The sequence below is a fragment of the Drosophila sechellia genome, unplaced genomic scaffold (assembly GCF_004382195.2).
Source record: "Drosophila sechellia strain sech25 unplaced genomic scaffold, ASM438219v1 U_207, whole genome shotgun sequence".
In the NCBI taxonomy this organism is placed as follows: domain Eukaryota; kingdom Metazoa; phylum Arthropoda; class Insecta; order Diptera; family Drosophilidae; genus Drosophila; species Drosophila sechellia.
The window spans coordinates 55,615-72,804 of record NW_022611147.1 but is presented as its reverse complement, the minus strand read 5'-3'; the positions used below and the strand labels follow the sequence as shown (position 1 = coordinate 72,804).

General features: G+C 40.7%; 5 long non-coding RNA genes across 23 annotated transcripts; all 5 read right to left on the bottom strand.

Annotated features, from left to right (window-relative positions):
* Nucleotides 1-1,475: 1,475 nt before the first annotated feature.
* On the bottom strand, nucleotides 1,476-2,648 carry LOC116802693. Its single transcript, XR_004363033.1, has 3 exons — nucleotides 2,126-2,648; nucleotides 2,054-2,069; nucleotides 1,476-1,977 (listed from the first exon to the last, which is right to left on the bottom strand). It is a non-coding gene; the product is annotated as an uncharacterized LOC116802693 (long non-coding RNA).
* A 3,505-nt stretch (nucleotides 2,649-6,153) lies between these two features.
* On the bottom strand, nucleotides 6,154-8,599 carry LOC116802688. Of its 15 annotated transcripts, XR_004363026.1 has the most exons (7): nucleotides 7,846-8,360; nucleotides 7,685-7,711; nucleotides 7,581-7,607; nucleotides 7,466-7,492; nucleotides 6,591-7,405; nucleotides 6,405-6,487; nucleotides 6,154-6,351 (listed from the first exon to the last, which is right to left on the bottom strand). It is a non-coding gene; the product is annotated as an uncharacterized LOC116802688 (long non-coding RNA). The 15 variants fall into 15 exon arrangements; XR_004363025.1 differs by having other exon boundaries at nucleotides 7,685-8,360; XR_004363018.1 differs by adding an exon at nucleotides 8,560-8,585 and having other exon boundaries at nucleotides 6,591-8,067; nucleotides 8,264-8,322.
* Nucleotides 8,600-10,337: 1,738 nt separating this feature from the next.
* On the bottom strand, nucleotides 10,338-11,901 carry LOC116802686. Of its 4 annotated transcripts, none has more exons than XR_004363009.1 (4): nucleotides 11,889-11,901; nucleotides 10,790-11,293; nucleotides 10,604-10,686; nucleotides 10,338-10,549 (listed from the first exon to the last, which is right to left on the bottom strand). It is a non-coding gene; the product is annotated as an uncharacterized LOC116802686 (long non-coding RNA). The 4 variants fall into 4 exon arrangements; XR_004363008.1 differs by lacking the exon at nucleotides 11,889-11,901 and adding an exon at nucleotides 11,367-11,635; XR_004363010.1 differs by lacking the exon at nucleotides 11,889-11,901 and having other exon boundaries at nucleotides 10,790-10,964; nucleotides 11,051-11,629.
* Nucleotides 11,902-13,239: 1,338 nt separating this feature from the next.
* LOC116802690 lies at nucleotides 13,240-14,061 on the bottom strand. The gene is made up of 2 exons (XR_004363028.1): nucleotides 13,791-14,061; nucleotides 13,240-13,717 (listed from the first exon to the last, which is right to left on the bottom strand). It is a non-coding gene; the product is annotated as an uncharacterized LOC116802690 (long non-coding RNA).
* On the bottom strand, nucleotides 14,058-15,302 carry LOC116802692. Of its 2 annotated transcripts, XR_004363032.1 has the most exons (4): nucleotides 14,780-15,302; nucleotides 14,708-14,723; nucleotides 14,166-14,631; nucleotides 14,058-14,098 (listed from the first exon to the last, which is right to left on the bottom strand). It is a non-coding gene; the product is annotated as an uncharacterized LOC116802692 (long non-coding RNA). The 2 variants fall into 2 exon arrangements; XR_004363031.1 differs by lacking the exon at nucleotides 14,058-14,098 and having other exon boundaries at nucleotides 14,130-14,631.
* Nucleotides 15,303-17,190: the final 1,888 nt, after the last annotated feature.

Here is a 17,190-nt window from a genome sequence, read left to right as displayed (position 1 = left end):
ACTGATACTCACCTAAAGACGGCAGCGATGGATGCCGATACCAAGAACAACTAACCTGCAATCGCCGGCCGGACAAAATTGTTGCAAGTGGCCCACTTCCAGCGGCCGCAACAGACCACTGCCAAAATGCAACAAAACTTACCTGTGATGACTCCTGAGGCTCTCTGCGACGCGGTGCTCCTGTCCTTCTGATGGGGGTACCTGAAAAGAAATAAATAAAACAATGTTAGTCTAAAATTTTAATGTTTTTTGCAAAATAATTTCATTTTATAAATGTAAACAAAACATGCAAGCTGATAATGTTACCAATCATGTCAATGTCTGAAATCCATGCCTAAAAAATACTAACTTAAAAATTAATACTAACAAACTATGTCCAAGCCCCAAACTCACCCCAAGCTATGTTAAACTCAAAAATTCAAATTATTGTACCTACATATTGCATTTATTGTAATCAAAGGCAAAATAAAATTGTGGATGCGGAACAGAATTCATTCTGTCTCCGTACCTCCACCTACAAAGTAAAAAAAAAAAAAAAATTATGCACAACGTCACTTACCTGAAATTATTGCCGCACGGTCCTTTGAAGTATCTATTATCAACGCTGAAATCTACACAAATTGATGCTCTGCAAAAGACGGGCCAACAACGCTTCCACCTCGTCGAACAGGACACTCTGCTGCTCCCATAAATTTCCAGCTTGACGAGCGCCAACAGCGAGTTGACGCTAAAACCTAAAAGTAAACAATCAACAACAAATTAAATAAACAAAATAAAATCAAACAAAGCAAATACCTCACCCACTGCAGACATAGCTTACCCACATCCTATGCATTAGACAAGAGGAGACGGCTCCACCAAACGTAAAACAAAAAAGCCAACTTTTTGCCTTTTAACACAAAAAAAATCGACATCATTACGATGCCGTCTCCACCTCCTGATGCCACTTCTCCAATAAGGATCACTAGCGCGGAGCTGACGTCACACAATTAAACCGTACCACTTGTCCTCAAATTGTATACTTTTCCTCAGTATCGCATCTTCCACAAATTTTTCCGAAAACCTACAACGAAAAGAAAATTAATAAGAATAGAATACAAAGAAAATTAATTAAGGACAAATATAAATTTACAAACCGGACAGGCAAATTAATAGACGCCAACAGGCGACTCTATCCTGCTGATGAAAAGCACGCAACTGCTTTTTTCAAGATTGTGAACTCTGAAACAAGGAAGCACAAGCTAATACTGGGAATTATTTACTTTAAATAAACACTTATCTAATTGCCAATTCGACGACACTAAACTCGCGGCTCTCCTGTTGCAATGTTTCAAAAACAAAGGGCCTCCAAATTAGTCACAAAACGTACCTGTAAAACAAAAGACTAATGTAACCATAAAACAATTAAAATACTCACCACCAGATTAGCTTCCACCAAATGTACCTGAAAAACAAAAACAAAATTAATGCAATAATTATAAAAACACATAAATTATAAATATAATACTTACCTCCCACCAAATGTACCTGAAAAGAAAAACACAAAATTCCTTTCCTCAGTATCGCATCTCCCACGGATTTTCCGCTAACCTACAACGAAAGGAAAAATTTTAATAAGAATATGATACAAAATATAATTAATTAAGGACAAAGCAAACCGGACAGGCAAATAACCAGGCGACAATAGGCGACAACAGGCGGCTCCATCTTGCTGACGATAAGCATGCAACTGCTCTTTCCAAGATTGTAAATTCTGAAACGAGGAAGCACAAGCTAAAACTGGGAATTAATTACTTTAACAAAACACTTATCTAATTGCCAACTCGACGACCCTAAACCCGCGGCTTTTCCGCTGCCATGTTCCAAAAACAAAGGGCCTCCCAATTAGTTACAAAACGCAGCTGAAAAACAAAATATTAATGCAACCTTAAAAACAATTATAACACTTACCACCAGACTAGCTTCCACCTAATGTACCTGAAAAACAAAAATAAAACAAAACAAAATTAATGCAATAATTATAAAAACAAAAAATTATAAATATCATACTTACCTCCCACTAAACGTACCTGAAAAAACACAAAATGACACAATCACAAAATCAAATAACAAATATAATACTCACCCAATCTCTAATTTTACTTCCATTTCCATGGCCCCAATCGTTGCGACGGCCCTCGGCAACTAATCACGTTCCGGAGGCTCCAAGCTGCAAACCCTGACGAAATGGCCACAAAACGCGGCGCACCTAGCCACCCTAGATGAACGACCAAGCCACAATCATCACTGTCGACTCCTCTGCCATAATGAGACAGATCACACCACAATAATGGCAGCAGCTCCAAAACTACGTGACGACCGCTGTTCCGGACCTTTCTTCAGGCATCCTCTTCCCGACGACCGCCGAAGCTGACCTGCAATTTAACAAGCTAAATAAATAATCGCAAACATCTACCACTGAGGGTGGAAGAGAAAACCAACAAATGACAGCGGCGCGTCATATTCTTACCACCAATAAATTACCTGCAACGCTTTCCGGACATACATATGGCAAGTGGCGCGCATCCAGCGTCCGAAGCAAATTTCCTGCCAAATCACAACTAATACTCACCTCCAATGACTCTTGAGGCCTCCAGCAACTCGGTGCTTCCGTCCTTCTGGCGGGGGTACCTGAAAAGAAATAAAATGTATAATATTAGTACCTAATTTCAATGTTTTTTGTAAAATTACTACAAATTATTAATGTAAACAAAACATATAAGATGATAATGTTACCAGTCCATGTTTCTGTCTATAATCTAAGCCTAAAGCAAAAAAAAAAATACTAACTAAATATTAAATACTAACTATGTCCAAATCCCCAACTCACCTCATGCAATGTTAAATTCTAAATTCAAATAATTGTACCTATATATTGCACAAAATGTAATCAAAGGCAAAATAAATTGTGGATGCGGAACAGAAGTCATTCTGTCTCCGTACCTCCACCAGTAAAGTTAAAAAAAAAAGTTAAAAAACAAAGTTAAAAGATAAAAAGTTAAAAGAAAAATTAAATAAAATAATTTAAATAAATAAATAAAATAAATTAAATAAATAAATCAATAAATAATTAAATTAAATTATTTAATTTAAACAAACGCGCTTCGCCTGCCTATAACTTTCATGCGCAAACCTAACTAAACTCGTTCGTCAATAGACAAATTATTTGTTATAAATTGTCTCCGGCCGCAAAGTATTAAACCGCGACAACAATTAACATTCAGTGGTCTAACGAAAACGAACAATAAAACAGTAATTGTGCTACCGCGAAAAGACGCCGCTCAACCAAAGAAAATAAGGAGAAGAAACGCCGAGAGAAAGGAAGAAAGTACACCTGGAGAAATCTTAGAAGAGAAGGAAGAATTCCAAACCAAAGCAACGATAAACTGGAGAACACACTTAAATCAAAAATCCAGGGTATTTATACCACTACAATTATCGTATAAAATTTATAAATTTTTAAATATAACAAAAAATAAAAATGTCCAGTTCTGACCACCTTTTCTCGGAAGACGAGGTGCTTTCAATTACCTCTAGCGAGCGATCTTCCCCTATTCACGTAAATATTTCGCCTATGTCTCACGGGTCTGGCAATTCCCTGGTTAAAACGACCAATATTAACCAGAAGAAATTGCCTTTAAAACAAAAGAAAAGCCCAATTAACTCTTCTTGGGTAGCCATGAATTTCTTTAATTCCCTTTCTCTAAATATGAAAGAGAATGTAAATGCCAAAAATGCCCAAAGAGACCCCCTCTCGATTACCAATACTGCTGCAGCCAATGTTGGCGCCAAAAGCAGCATCTCGAAGGGGAAATCGCTTTCTTCTCCTCCATTCTCTTCACAAACACACAAGCGAAACTCACTCCCCACAATGACTCAAACAAATACAGGCGCATACACAAACACCGACGCTACTCAAAGAGAGTTTTTATCCACCACAGCGACCTGCACTAATGCAGCCGCAGCCACTAATACGGACACAGAATTTTCCCCTCCTTCTATTACACACACGCAAACAAATAAAGCCGCCGAAACAAATTTAGAAAGCTGCTCTAAATCTCCCGCGCTTGCCAATTCAAAAACCCAACCCAACAAAGCCAATGTAATTGACAGTGGTGAAATTGCTCCACCAATTATACAAATTAACGAAAGCAAGCAGGAGGAAAGACCAAGTACAACTGCCAAAGCTTTCTGGTCAATTTTTAACCCTAAGCCGGACATTTCTAAACTCAGCCTAAGCAAGAAACCCACCACTCGCTCTGCAAATACTGGGAAAAGAAGCATTTCCCCTCATCATAGGAGTGCTTCTTTACGCCCTGATACTCAGGGTGATTTAAAATTAAAACCCAACAACAGATCCATGCCCACTGTGGGGAACTTAACAACAGCTCTCACCCTTAGTCGGCCTGCTGCCAAGCGGGACTTATTTAAATCACCATCCAAGAGCCCAGACGAGCAACCTATGAGTTTCTCGGAAGTGGTTGCTGGAACAGGTCCAATCTTTGTGGCACCTCCAGTTCTGGCTCCAACCACGAAAACCCCGGCCAAAAGAACTAATGACGATCTGGACTGCTCCAGTTTCAAGACGCCAAATAAACGACTATGCGTGACCACCAATTTCAAATCTCCCAGCATTTTCCCACCCCTCACCACACCTGTTTTCCAAAGCAAGGCAGCCAAATCTGTATATGAAGAATCCAAAACCAGGAACCAACTCTCACACCAGCCGTTATCCTGCAGCACCAATGCTCCTGCATGCAGCGCTACGACGGCACCCCCTCAAAATACAGATGCTGAGCTGCCGCCTTGGAAACTTGTGCCACTAAGCTGCAGAGCGCCACCAATACTTGTTGACGACGTCAAAGAAATTGTCCCGCTCCTGGAAAAGCTAAACTATACAGCAGGAGTCTCCAGCTACACTACCAGGGCAACCGAAAGGAACGGGGTCAGGATCCAGGCCAAGGACATGACCGCCTACCACAAAATCAAAGATGTCCTCATAGCAAACGGCTTTCCTCTATTTACCAACCAGCCAAAGTCCGAGAGGGGCTTCCGAGTAGTAATCAGACATCTCCACCACTCCACTCCATGCTCGTGGATTGTCAAGGAGTTGCTGACTCTCGGATTCACAGCTCGCTTCGTCAGAAATATGACGAACCCGGCTACAGGTGGGCCCATGCGCATGTTTGAAGTTGAGATCGTCATGGCCAAGGACGGCAGTCATATCAAAATTATCTCACTCAAACAAATCGGTGGGCAAAGAGTGGATATTGAAAGGAAAAACAGGACACGGGAGCCGGTCCAGTGCTACAGATGCCAGGGCTTCAGGCATGCCAAGAACACATGCATGAGGCCACCAAGATGCATGAAATGCGCTGGCGACCACCTGTCATCCTGTTGCACCAAGCCAAGAACCACCCCTGCTACCTGCGTCAACTGCTCTGGAGAGCACATTAGTGCATACAAGGGATGCCCCGTTTACAAGGCAGAAAAACAAAAGCTTGCGGCTAACAACATTGACACAAACAAAATACGTACAATTAAAGACGCAACTATCAATTTCTATAGACGTCAAGGCCCTACTCCACGCAATAACACCCCACGGCTGCCACACAGCTCAGCGATCCTGAACAGATCAATCGCTGAAGCCCGCCAGGAGGCAGCCAGAAAGTCGATGTTAAATCCTTTCCGCCAAAATATGAACGACAGAAGGCCACGTTTTTCTTCCCACGACACTGCCATTCAAACCAGGCTAAATAAATGGCGCCGAAATATTAACAAGATACCCAAAAAGGGTAGGACAACCTCAAAACACAACGCAAAGCCAAGACTGGTATCCAAGACAAGCAATCCAGCGCAAAGACATCTGGAAAATTACCAGGACATGCTCCGAAAACAAAGGAGTGAAGAAAATGACCAGGAACCTGAAAAAGGTAACTCAAATCCCAAGCAAGCTAGCAATGATAGCCCTCCGACCACCAGCAGAGCTGCCAGAGCTAGCTTCAAGCCAAGAATTATTGATGAAGCCACGCCATCGCCAAGAAACTCCAATCCTTACTTACTAAAAGGATTCCCCGACGACCCCACAAGAAACTTATCAAATAGAGTCGACAATTTAGAAAAGAAAATTGACAGTTTACTGGCCTTAATTATTCAAGGAAGACATAACAATCTTGACATGGATACATCCAACTAAATCTACTCTTATACTTATATTTATTCTAACGATATAAATATCTGATGGAAAAGTGCACGTCAGTCCGCTCCAAACTCCTTCACGGTCATCAACCTCCTCGACGCAGCCAAATTTGTCTGGAATACTAATTTCAATTAGAAAATGGCAAAAGAATATAAACAACACTCACCTCAACGCACCCGGACAAACAAGCTTACTACAACGCACTCCAGCTGATCCTGACGAAATGATACGGAAAAAACCAACCAGAGCCTAAAAGACGAATCGGAATATTGATATGAAAAGGATTAGCTCGGCAGAAACATGATGAATACAAGGCGACTCGCTGCAGCAATTTATGCACAACGTCACTTACCTGAAACTTCTTGCCGCAAGGTCCTTTGAATTATCTATTATCACCGCTGAAATCTACACACATTGATGCTCTGCAAAGGTCGGGCCAACAACGCTTCCACCTCGTCGATCAGGACACTTTGCTGCTCCCATAAACTCCCAGCTCGACGAGCGCCAACAGCGAGTTGACGCTAAAACCTAAAAGCAAACAATCAACAACAAATTAAATAAACAAAATAAAATCAAATCAAATAAAGCAAATATCTCACCCACTGCAGACATAGCTTACCCACATCCTATGCACTAGACAAGAGGAGACGGCTCCATCAAACGTAATACAAAATAGCCAACTTTTTGCCTTTTAACACAAAAAAATCGACAACATTACGATGCCGTCTCCACCTCCTGATGCCACTACTCCAATAAGGATCACTAGCGCGGAGCTGACGCCACACAAATCAATCGCACTATTTGTTCCCAAATTGTATACTTTTCCTCAGTATCGCATCATCCACGAATTTTCCGAAAACCTACAACGAAGGGAAATTAATAAGAATATGATACAAAAGAAAATTTAATTAAGGACAAATATAAATTAACAAACCAGACAGTCAAATAAATAGACGCCAACAGGCGACTCTATCCCGCTGACAATAAGCACGCAAATGCTTCTTTCAAGCTCGTAAACTCTGAAACAAGGAAGCACAAGCTAATACTGGGATTTACGAACTTTAACAAAACACTTATCTAATTGCCAACTCGACGACACTAAGCCCGCGGCTCTCCTGTTGCTATGTTCCAAAAACAAAGGGCCTCCAAATTAGTTACAAAACGTTCCTGAAAAAACAAAATGTTAATACAACCAAAAAAAAAAAAAAAAACTATTAGAACACTCACCACCAGATTAGCTTCCACCTAATGTACCTGAAATTAAAACCAAAAATAAATGCATTAATTATAAAAACAAACAAACAAATTACAAAAAACCAAAAAAAACAATTAGAATACTCACCACCAGATTAGCTTCCTCCTAATGTACCTGAAATCAAAATCAAAATAAAGGCATTAATCATATAAACAAGCAAACAAATTGCAAAAAACAATTGGAAAACTCACCACCAGATCAGCTTCCACCTAATGTACCTGAAATCAAAACCAAAATAAATGCATTAATAATAATAACAAACAATTATAAACACAATACTTACCTTCTACTTACCTCCCATTAATTTCCTGAAAAAACACAAAATTACACTATCATAACAATAAATACTCACCCAATCTCTATTTTCACACATTTCCATGGCCCCAATCGTTGCGACGGCCTCGGCAACTAATCCTGTTCCGGAGGCTCCAAGCTGCCAAACCTGGCGAAATGGCAACAAGACGCGGCGCACCTAGCTACTCTCGTTGAACGACCAAGCCGCAATCTAAACTGACGACGCCTCTGCCAAAACGAGACAGATCCCTCCACAACAATGACGACCGGCAAAGCTGACCTGCAATTTAACAAACTCCATAAATAATTGCATACATCTACCACTGAGGGTGGCAGAGAGAACCACCAAATGACAGCGGCGCGGGATAAACTCTCCACCTATAAATTACCTGCAACGCTATCCGGACATAAATGTTGCAAGTGGCGCGCATCCAGCGTCCGTAGCAAATTCCCTGCCAAACACATCTAATACTCACCTCCAATGACTCTCGAGGACTCCAGCAACTCGGTCCTTCCGTCCTTCTGGCGGGGGTACCTGAAAAGAAATAAATTGTACAATATTAGTACTAAATTTCAATGTTTTTTGTAAATTAATTTCAATTTATTAATGTAAACAAAACATGCAAGATGATAATGTTACCAGTCCATGTCTCTGTCTATAATCTAAAGCCTATGAAAAAAAATACTAACTTAATATTAAATACTAACTATGTCCAAGCCCCAAACTCACCCCATGCAATGTTAAACTCTAAATTCAAATAATTGTACCTACATATTGCATAAAATGTAATCAAAGGCAAAATAAATTTGTGGATGCGGAACAGAATTCATTCTGTCTCCGTACCTCCACCTACAAAGATAAAAAAAAATCACCCTTCAGGAGCCCAGACGAGCAGCCCATAAGTTTTTCGAAAGTGGTTGCTGGAACAGGCCCAGTCCTTGTGGCACCCTCTGTTCCGGCTCCAATAACTAAAACTCCGGCCAAGAGGACAAATGACGACTTGGACTGCTCCAGTTTCAAGACGCCAGTTAAAAGATTACGCGCGACCTCCAATTTTAAATCTCCCAACATTTTTCCCCCACTTACCACACCCGTCTTCCAAAGTAAGGCAGCCAAATCTGTTTATGAGGAATCCAAAACCAGGAATCGACCCTCCCACCAGCCGTTACCCTGCAGCATCAATGCTCCTGCTCACAGCGCAGCGACGCCACCCCCCAAAATATAGATGCAGAGCTGCCACCTTGGAAACTCGTGCCACAAAGCCGCAGAGCACCACCCATACTCGTCAACGACGTCAAGGAAATTGTCCCGCTCCTGGAAAAGTTAAATTATACAGCAGGAATCTCCAGCTACACCACCAGGGCAATTGAAGGGAACGGAGTCAGGATCCAGGCCAAGGACATGACCGCCTACCACAAAATCAAAAACGTCCTTATAGCTAACGGCTTTCCTCTATTCACCAACCAGCCAAAGTCTGAGAGGGGCTTCCGAGTAGTAATCAGACATCTCCACCACTCCACTCCATGTTCGTGGATTGTCGATGAGTTGCTGAAGCTCGGATTCTCAGCGCGCTTCGTCAGAAATATGACGAATCCGGCTACAGGTGGTCCCATGCGAATGTTTGAAGTGGAGATCGTCATGGCCAAGGACGGCAGTCATGACAAAATTATCTCACTCAAACAAATCGGCGGGCAAAAGGTGGATATCGAAAGAAAAAACAGGACACGGGAGCCGGTCCAATGCTACAGATGCCAGGGCTACAGGCATGCCAAAAACTCGTGCATGAGACCACCAAAATGCATGAAATGCGCTGGCGACCACCTGTCATCCTGTTGCACCAAGCCAAGAACCACCCCTGCTACCTGCGTCAACTGCTCTGGAGAGCACATTAGTGCATACAAGGGATGCCCCGTCTACAAGGCCGAAAAACAAAAGCTTGCGGCAAACAACATTGACACAAATAATATACGAACAATCAAAGACGCAACCAACAACTTTTATAGACGTCAAGGACCTCCTCCACGCAATAACACCCCACGGCTGCCGCACAGCACAGCAATCCTGAGCAGATCGATCGCTGAAGCCCGCCAGGAGGCAGCCAGAAAGTCAATGTCAAATCCTTTCCGACAAAATATTAACGACAGAAGGCCACGATTTTCCTCGCATGACACTGCCATTCAGATGCGTCTGAATAAATGGCGCCGAAACTCAAACAACATACCCAAAAAGGGTAGGAAATCTTCAAAAAACAATGCAAAGCCAAGACTGGTACCGAAGACAAGCAACCCAGCGCAAAAACATCTGGAAAACTACCAGGACATGCTCCGAAAACAACGGAGTGAAAAAAATGACCAAGAACCTGGAAAGGGTACTTCAAATCCCACGCAATTTGGCAATGACAGCCCCCCGACCACCAGCAGAGCTGCCAGAGCTAGTTTCAAGCCAAGAATTATTGAAGAAGCCACGCCATCGCCAAGAAACTCCAATCCTTACTTACAAAAAGGATTCTCTGACGACCCCACAAGAAACTTAGCAAATAGAGTCGACAATTTAGAAAAGAAAATTGACAGTTTATTGGCCTTAATTATTCAAGGAACAGATAACAATCTTGACATGGATACATCCAATTAAATTTACTCTTACTTATATCTACTCTTACTTATATCTATTCTAACGATATCCATATCCGACCGAAAAGTGCACGTCAGTCTGCTCCAAACTCCTTCACGGTCATCAACTTCCTCGACGCAGCCCAATTTTCCTGGAATACTAATTCAATTATAAAATGGCAAAGGAATATAAACAACACTCTCACCTCAACGCACCCGAATAAACAAGCCTACGACAACGCACTCCAGCTGATCCTGACGATACGATACGGAAAAAACCAACCAGAGCCTAAAAGACGAATCGGAAGATCGATATGAAAAGGATTAGCTCGGCAGAAACATGATGAATATAAGGCGACTCGCTGCAGCAATTTATGCACAACGTCACTTACCTGAAATTTTTGCCGCACGGTCCTTTGAAGTATCTATTATCAACGCTGAAATCTACACAAATTGATGCTCTGCAAAAGACGGGCCAACAACGCTTCCACCTCGTCGAACAGGACACTCTGCTGCTCCCATAAATTTCCAGCTTGACGAGCGCCAACAGCGAGTTGACGCTAAAACCTAAAAGTAAACAATCAACAACAAATTAAATAAACAAAATAAAATCAAACAAAGCAAATACCTCACCCACTGCAGACATAGCTTACCCACATCCTATGCATTAGACAAGAGGAGACGGCTCCACCAAACGTAAAACAAAAAAGCCAACTTTTTGCCTTTTAACACAAAAAAAATCGACATCATTACGATGCCGTCTCCACCTCCTGATGCCACTTCTCCAATAAGGATCACTAGCGCGGAGCTGACGTCACACAATTAAACCGTACCACTTGTCCTCAAATTGTATACTTTTCCTCAGTATCGCATCTTCCACAAATTTTTCCGAAAACCTACAACGAAAAGAAAATTAATAAGAATAGGATACAAAGAAAATTAATTAAGGACAAATATAAATTTACAAACCGGACAGGCAAATTAATAGACGCCAACAGGCGACTCTATCCTGCTGATGAAAAGCACGCAACTGCTTTTTCCAAGATTGTGAACTCTGAAACAAGGAAGCACAAGCTAATACTGGGAATTATTTACTTTAAATAAACACTTATCTAATTGCCAATTCGACGACACTAAACCCGCGGCTCTCCTGTTGCAATGTTTCAAAAACAAAGGGCCTCCAAATTAGTCACAAAACGTACCTGTAAAACAAAAGACTAATGTAACCATAAAACAATTAAAATACTCACCACCAGATTAGCTTCCACCAAATGTACCTGAAAAACAAAAACAAAATTAATGCAATAATTATAAAAACACATAAATTATAAATATAATACTTACCTCCCACCAAATGTACCTGAAAAGAAAAACACAAAATTCCTTTCCTCAGTATCGCATCTCCCACGGATTTTCCGCTAACCTACAACGAAAGGAAAAATTTTAATAAGAATATGATACAAAATATAATTAATTAAGGACAAAGCAAACCGGACAGGCAAATAACCAGGCGACAATAGGCGACAACAGGCGGCTCCATCTTGCTGACGATAAGCATGCAACTGCTCTTTCCAAGATTGTAAATTCTGAAACGAGGAAGCACAAGCTAAAACTGGGAATTAATTACTTTAACAAAACACTTATCTAATTGCCAACTCGACGACCCTAAACCCGCGGCTTTTCCGCTGCCATGTTCCAAAAACAAAGGGCCTCCCAATTAGTTACAAAACGCAGCTGAAAAACAAAATATTAATGCAACCTTAAAAACAATTATAACACTTACCACCAGACTAGCTTCCACCTAATGTACCTGAAAAACAAAAATAAAACAAAACAAAATTAATGCAATAATTATAAAAACAAAAAATTATAAATATCATACTTACCTCCCACTAAACGTACCTGAAAAAACACAAAATGACACAATCACAAAATCAAATAACAAATATAATACTCACCCAATCTCTAATTTTACTTCCATTTCCATGGCCCCAATCGTTGCGACGGCCCTCGGCAACTAATCACGTTCCGGAGGCTCCAAGCTGCAAACCCTGACGAAATGGCCACAAAACGCGGCGCACCTAGCCACCCTAGATGAACGACCAAGCCACAATCATCACTGTCGACTCCTCTGCCATAATGAGACAGATCACACCACAATAATGGCAGCAGCTCCAAAACTACGTGACGACCGCTGTTCCGGACCTTTCTTCAGGCATCCTCTTCCCGACGACCGCCGAAGCTGACCTGCAATCTAACAAGCTAAATAAATAATCGCAAACATCTACCACTGAGGGTGGAAGAGAAAACCAACAAATGACAGCGGCGCGTCATATTCTTACCACCAATAAATTACCTGCAACGCTTTCCGGACATACATATGGCAAGTGGCGCGCATCCAGCGTCCGAAGCAAATTTCCTGCCAAATCACAACTAATACTCACCTCCAATGACTCTTGAGGCCTCCAGCAACTCGGTGCTTCCGTCCTTCTGGCGGGGGTACCTGAAAAGAAATAAAATGTATAATATTAGTACCTAATTTCAATGTTTTTTGTAAAATTACTACAAATTATTAATGTAAACAAAACATATAAGATGATAATGTTACCAGTCCATGTTTCTGTCTATAATCTAAGCCTAAAGCAAAAAAAAAAAAAAAAATACTAACTAAATATTAAATACTAACTATGTCCAAATCCCCAACTCACCTCATGCAATGTTAAATTCTAAATTCAAATAATTGTACCTATATATTGCACAAAATGTAATCAAAGGCAAAATAAATTGTGGATGCGGAACAGAAGTCATTCTGTCTCCGTACCTCCACCAGTAAAGTTTAAAAGAAGTATCTATTATCAACGCTGAAATCTACACAAATTGATGCTCTGCAAAAGACGGGCCAACAACGCTTCCACCTCGTCGAACAGGACACTCTGCTGCTCCCATAAATTTCCAGCTTGACGAGCGCCAACAGCGAGTTGACGCTAAAACCTAAAAGTAAACAATCAACAACAAATTAAATAAACAAAATAAAATCAAACAAAGCAAATACCTCACCCACTGCAGACATAGCTTACCCACATCCTATGCATTAGACAAGAGGAGACGGCTCCACCAAACGTAAAACAAAAAAGCCAACTTTTTGCCTTTTAACACAAAAAAAATCGACATCATTACGATGCCGTCTCCACCTCCTGATGCCACTTCTCCAATAAGGATCACTAGCGCGGAGCTGACGTCACACAATTAAACCGTACCACTTGTCCTCAAATTGTATACTTTTCCTCAGTATCGCATCTTCCACAAATTTTTCCGAAAACCTACAACGAAAAGAAAATTAATAAGAATAGAATACAAAGAAAATTAATTAAGGACAAATATAAATTTACAAACCGGACAGGCAAATTAATAGACGCCAACAGGCGACTCTATCCTGCTGATGAAAAGCACGCAACTGCTTTTTTCAAGATTGTGAACTCTGAAACAAGGAAGCACAAGCTAATACTGGGAATTATTTACTTTAAATAAACACTTATCTAATTGCCAATTCGACGACACTAAACTCGCGGCTCTCCTGTTGCAATGTTTCAAAAACAAAGGGCCTCCAAATTAGTCACAAAACGTACCTGTAAAACAAAAGACTAATGTAACCATAAAACAATTAAAATACTCACCACCAGATTAGCTTCCACCAAATGTACCTGAAAAACAAAAACAAAATTAATGCAATAATTATAAAAACACATAAATTATAAATATAATACTTACCTCCCACCAAATGTACCTGAAAAGAAAAACACAAAATTCCTTTCCTCAGTATCGCATCTCCCACGGATTTTCCGCTAACCTACAACGAAAGGAAAAATTTTAATAAGAATATGATACAAAATATAATTAATTAAGGACAAAGCAAACCGGACAGGCAAATAACCAGGCGACAATAGGCGACAACAGGCGGCTCCATCTTGCTGACGATAAGCATGCAACTGCTCTTTCCAAGATTGTAAATTCTGAAACGAGGAAGCACAAGCTAAAACTGGGAATTAATTACTTTAACAAAACACTTATCTAATTGCCAACTCGACGACCCTAAACCCGCGGCTTTTCCGCTGCCATGTTCCAAAAACAAAGGGCCTCCCAATTAGTTACAAAACGCAGCTGAAAAACAAAATATTAATGCAACCTTAAAAACAATTATAACACTTACCACCAGACTAGCTTCCACCTAATGTACCTGAAAAACAAAAATAAAACAAAACAAAATTAATGCAATAATTATAAAAACAAAAAATTATAAATATCATACTTACCTCCCACTAAACGTACCTGAAAAAACACAAAATGACACAATCACAAAATCAAATAACAAATATAATACTCACCCAATCTCTAATTTTACTTCCATTTCCATGGCCCCAATCGTTGCGACGGCCCTCGGCAACTAATCACGTTCCGGAGGCTCCAAGCTGCAAACCCTGACGAAATGGCCACAAAACGCGGCGCACCTAGCCACCCTAGATGAACGACCAAGCCACAATCATCACTGTCGACTCCTCTGCCATAATGAGACAGATCACACCACAATAATGGCAGCAGCTCCAAAACTACGTGACGACCGCTGTTCCGGACCTTTCTTCAGGCATCCTCTTCCCGACGACCGCCGAAGCTGACCTGCAATTTAACAAGCTAAATAAATAATCGCAAACATCTACCACTGAGGGTGGAAGAGAAAACCAACAAATGACAGCGGCGCGTCATATTCTTACCACCAATAAATTACCTGCAACGCTTTCCGGACATACATATGGCAAGTGGCGCGCATCCAGCGTCCGAAGCAAATTTCCTGCCAAATCACAACTAATACTCACCTCCAATGACTCTTGAGGCCTCCAGCAACTCGGTGCTTCCGTCCTTCTGGCGGGGGTACCTGAAAAGAAATAAAATGTATAATATTAGTACCTAATTTCAATGTTTTTTGTAAAATTACTACAAATTATTAATGTAAACAAAACATATAAGATGATAATGTTACCAGTCCATGTTTCTGTCTATAATCTAAGCCTAAAGCAAAAAAAAAAAATACTAACTAAATATTAAATACTAACTATGTCCAAATCCCCAACTCACCTCATGCAATGTTAAATTCTAAATTCAAATAATTGTACCTATATATTGCACAAAATGTAATCAAAGGCAAAATAAATTGTGGATGCGGAACAGAAGTCATTCTGTCTCCGTACCTCCACCAGTAAAGTTAAAAAAAAAATTAAATAAACAATTAAATTAAACTTATTTAATAACAATAAACGCGATCGCTTGCCAAACTCCCTCACGCACAAATCAACTAAAATCGTCCCTCTAGTAGACAAATTAATTGTTTAAAATTGTCTTCCGGCCGCAAAGTTTAAATCCGCGACAACAATAAACATTATTAGTCAAACGAAAAGCGAATAACAGTGAACTACTTGTGCAATTTGGAAAAGACGCCGCCATAGCCAAAAGGAAAAAGGAGAAGAAACACGAAGAGAAAGGAAGAAAGCAAACCGGGAGAAATCTTAGAAGAAAGGAAGGAAGGAATAAATGAAGAAATTCAAACTAAATACACGATAAACTGGAGAATACACCACAATAAAAAAATCCAGGGTATTTATACCTCTAATAGTATCGTTTAAATTTTCTAAATATAATTGGGAACCAACATGTCCAGTTCAGACTACCTTTTTTCTGAAGATGATATTCTCTCAATTACCTCTATTCCAGAAGAGCAATCTTCCCCTTTTCATTTAAATATATCGCCTATGTCCCACGGGCCTGACAACTCTCTGGTTAATACCGTCATTATTAACCAGAAGAAACTGCCTCTAAACCAAACAAATAAAAGCCCAATAAACTCTTCTGGGGCAGCCTTAAATTTCATTAATTCCCTTTCACTCAATAAGAAAGAGAATATAAACACCAAAAATGCCCAAAAAGACCCCCTCTCTGTCACCAAAACTGCTGCAGCCACTGTTGGCGCCAAAAGCAGCATCTCGAAGGGGAAATCGCCTTCTCCTCCATTCTCTTCACATATACACAAGGGAAACTCACTCCCCACAATGACAAACACAGCTGCACTCACATACACCGACGCTACTCAAAGAGAGCACTTACCCACCACAGCGATCTGCACTAATGCAGCCGCAGCCACTAATACGGACACAGATTTAAGAGACGCCAAACTGAGCGACGCTATGGGGAATTTCCCCTCTCTCACACACAGCGACAGCACAGAGAAAAATATCAGCTCATCCACCAAAATTGGACTTGATGCTTTTTCCCCTCCCTCTTATACACACAAGCAATTAAATAAAGCCACCGAAACTAAATTAGAAAGCTGCTCTAGATCCCCCGCGCTTGCCAATTCTGACACTCACCTCAATAAAGCCAATGATATTGACAGTGGGGAAATATTCTCCCCACTTATACAAATTAACGAAAGCAAGCAAGAGGAAAGACCAAGTACAACTGCCAACGCTTTTTGGTCAATTTTTAACCAAAAGCCGGATGTTTCCAAACTTAGTTTAAGCAAGAAACCCACCACTCGCTGTGTAAATATTGGGAAAAGAAGCATTCCCCCTCACCAAAGTAATGCTTCTTTACGCCCTGATGCCCAGGGTGATTTAAAATCAAAACTCAAAAATAGCGCCATGCCCACTGTGGTGAATTCAACAAAAGCCCGCACCCTTAGTCGGCCTGCTGCCAAGCGGGACTTATTTAATTCACCCTTCAGGAGCCCAGACGAGCAGCCCATAAG